General features: G+C 35.0%; 1 pseudogene; it reads left to right on the forward strand.

Moving 5' to 3' along the window:
- The first annotated feature begins 537 nt into the window (after positions 1-537).
- On the forward strand, positions 538-1,350 carry LOC125342382 (annotated as a pseudogene).
- The last annotated feature ends 2,452 nt before the right edge of the window (positions 1,351-3,802 follow it).

Genomic DNA, 3,802 nt, shown 5'->3' on the forward strand with positions numbered 1-3,802 from the left:
AAGGCCCAAACACCAGAATGGGCCTTACAGAAATGTTGGACGAATTCTTTATTTCATATGGATATAGAATATGCTGTTATGTTTTGTATATCAAGTATCAATGTTAGCTACTCCTTGCCTCTGGCTCTTAGAGATACTTGATCCATTTTCAAAAGAAAGCCACAAGATGGGAGCCATTTCTTTCTTTTCCATTATTTAATTATTGTGAAAGTCATACATATAACTAAGTATTAATTACATGAATATGACAGACTATGAAACCTATTTAAAATTCATTTTTCTCTTAACAAAACCCAATGTGAGGAGATACACTTCCACTCTGATATAATTTATTTTTATTTTGTGACTGAGTTTTCCTTTTTTTTTTTTTTTTTTTTTGCTGTGTTACCAGTATGGCCAATGGAATAGGTGTGTAGTTGGGCTAGTATTGTGTGCTACTCCTACTTCTTTAAGAAAACAGATGTGCACAAACAGAGCTAAGGGAAGGCCTGGGGCTCCCAGGACAAGCATCTCTGGACGTGGAGGGCAAGCTGACAGATGATCATGAGGAGGACCCTGTTCGGCCTCACCTTTTGTATCTGCTACCTGGCTTTTTACCTCTAGAACAAGTATGTCCTCAAGTATGTCCTTTCTGTCCTGAAATTTACCTACCTTATCTTATTCCAAGGGTGGCAGACATTTGTTGGTGCATTTTTGCTTCATGTGTCATATAAACTGGGCTGGGTGGAGATCAACTGCTTTTCAAAAATCTGATATTTCCACGTGGCTTCCCACTTCCATGGTGTTTGTGGGGATAATCTATGCTGGGTCCAGAGCCTTGTCCAGATTGGCTGTTCCTGTGTTTCTCACTTTACATAATGTAGCAGAAGTTATTGTCTGTGGGTGCCAGAAGTGTTTTTGGAAAGAGAAAACATCTCCCACAAAGACATCTTCCTCCTGGCTGCTGTGGGCTGCCTTCCCTTCAATGACACCCAGTTTGATCCAGGTAGATATTTCTGGGCTGTAATTCACATATTCTATGTAGGATCTTATAAACTACTTCAGAAATTCCCCGAAGCCTAGTATGTAAACTACATAATCAATGTAGTGCACCTGACAGTTGTATCTCATCCCACAAGTGACCTCTCCAGTGTCCTGGGCTTCCTCTTCCTGTCCTTCCACCGATTCCATGGCAGCTGCTGTGCCAGTGGAATCTTAGGATTCTTTCTCATGCTCACCACAGTGAAACTGTAAAGCCTTCTGGCCTCAAGGCAGTGCCCAGCCTAGATTTTCTTTGCTAAGGTTGTCACAGCTGGGTTGTGTGTACTGTTGTTCGATGTGGTCCTGTCTAGTGCAACTGTAGCAAAGTAACAAATTGTGATTTCAACAAATTAGCTTAATGAGTGAATGAAAGTTAGTGTAAGTTAGAACAAGAATTTTAACTAAAGTTCTCTCCTTTTTAAATTATGTATTCTTTAATCTCTTAGATTGCTGGTGTGTGTTTTAAATTTTACATCATAATGAAACTAGTCATAAAAATCAGCTGCAACACTAATTTGATATTACATATATTGTTATATACAAAAAATCAAATAATCTCATAATTTCAAAGAGAAATCGGAGTAGTTAACAATTTCATAAAGGAAATGACATTATAAGGACATGGACAAACATGTGTATGTGTGTATATAGGTACATATGTATGCACACATATTACGGTCTATAGGAAGGAATTATATTTTACCTCTGTAGTTGTGTTGCATTAAGCAACTTCAGACAACTTAACAACTAAAGTTTCCTTGTAAAGCTGACAATAGTTTGTGTGTGTGTGTGTGTGTGTGTGTGTGTGTGTGTGTGTCTGTTTCTTTCTTTTTTTTGCCAATCCTGGGGCTTAGACTCAGGTCTGGAGCACTGTCCCTGGGTTCTTTTTGCTCAAGGCTAACACTCTAACTCCTGAGCCACAGAACCACTACCAGCTTTTTCTGTTTATGTGGTGATGAGAAATCAAACCCAGGGCTTCACAAATGCTAGGCTGGCACTGTACCACTAAGCCACATTCCCAGCCCAACAATAATATTCTTAAAGTGCTATATACTTTAAAATATGAAAAAAAAAACAGGAAAATCCATGGTCGTGTAGAAACTGAAATAGTTTATTTATAGATGTAAAGATGAACAAATTTTGCTATTAAGTTTCCTGAAGCACTACAATAATAAGCAAGAATGTAAAAATTAAAATTTGTATGCTTCTCATAAAGTATATCAGAAGAATAGCACATGAGAAAAGTGAACTGAAAAGTTACAGATGTTGGAACATTTCAGTATATAAACTATGCTTTCCATATGCAAGAAGATAAGACAAGAACTTGAAACATTCACCAGGAAAAGTTGTAAAGTGCTTTATTTATAAATTAGATTGATACATAGTTAAAATTTATACTTGGGGCTAACAACAGATTTTAATCATTGAAGAAATTATCAAACATTCTTTAAAAATTTCTAGAAAAAATTCATCACAGGCAAAAATTGGAGAAAAACAAAGAATAAAAGAAAATAATTACAATGAGAGTATGAAATGCTTTTCAGTTTCAATAGACAGAAAAAGATGACAGAAGACACAGTTAAAAAGATAATACATGAAAAGTTTCTCAAATTCGCAAACAAAAAGCGTTAACCAACTTATAATCACACTGTGGTACTTCATCATGAGCATTCAGAATACCAGTTAAGCAATACATATTAAAATGGCCAAAATTCTGGGGGGAAAAAAACAGTACTTTTAAAAAACTGTATGTGGTTCAGTAAGAAATTTACTCATTACATGACACATGTAACTTAACCCCTCTGCATACCATCTCTACAATACCTATAAAATACATTTTAAAAAAGAATACAATGTATATCCTACAAAATGAAGTAAGAGTGAGGAAAAGGATGGGTAGAGGAGGAATGGGTGAGAATGTTGAAAGGCATCACATTGATCAAGATATACTGTATTCATAAACTGCCTTGCTAAATGGCAACCGCTTAAAGTTAATTAAAACAAAAAGATGCATTTTTGTTTTAGGTTAAAAAAGAAAATGTACTCATTACCTTACTTATGTAACTGTACCCCCTCTGCATATCACATTTACAATAACAACAAGTTTAAAAAAATTATGGTGTGTGTGTGTGTATATGTGTGTAGTGTGTGTGGGAACAAGAGGCTTTGTGAGAGCTACACAACCACTCTACCTCTGAGCCACTTCCCAAGCCAAAATATTACATTTCTATGACATACGACATTTCTACACTTAGGCTAACTGATTTTTCAAAAGAAACAAAGTAAGGCAGCATATCATTCAAGTTAACCTTCAATGAATAGAATGAAAATGAGAGCCAGACCACACTTTACATACAACAGAAACTGAAGATGAGATTCAGATTTAATAACAGGTAGAAATTAAGTGATAAAATCAATTGTGAAGAACCCAGCATAATGGATGATGCAGAGACACAGATGCTAAAAATGGGAAAGAGAAAGTAGATGAAAATTTTGCATAGATTTGTTATTAATTATAATTTGACAGAAATATTCAAATTCAGTAGAAGGTAGTTTTGAACAAAGTAATCTCAGTTTTCTGCACTATTTGAAGATGATATAAGCTACATTTAATATTATATTTTAGTTGTCATGGATTCATTTTGAAAAAAAGTGTTAATCTCCAAAATATTCTCTGTGAAAAGATCTAAGTAACATAGCTTTTAAAAAAAAGTTTCCCTTAATATATTTCTTTGTTTCTAGTGATAATAATGGGGCTTGAACTCAAGATCCTCCACTCTTG

This window comes from Perognathus longimembris, chromosome 26 (genome assembly GCF_023159225.1).
Source record: "Perognathus longimembris pacificus isolate PPM17 chromosome 26, ASM2315922v1, whole genome shotgun sequence".
Classification (NCBI taxonomy): Eukaryota; Metazoa; Chordata; class Mammalia; order Rodentia; family Heteromyidae; genus Perognathus; species Perognathus longimembris.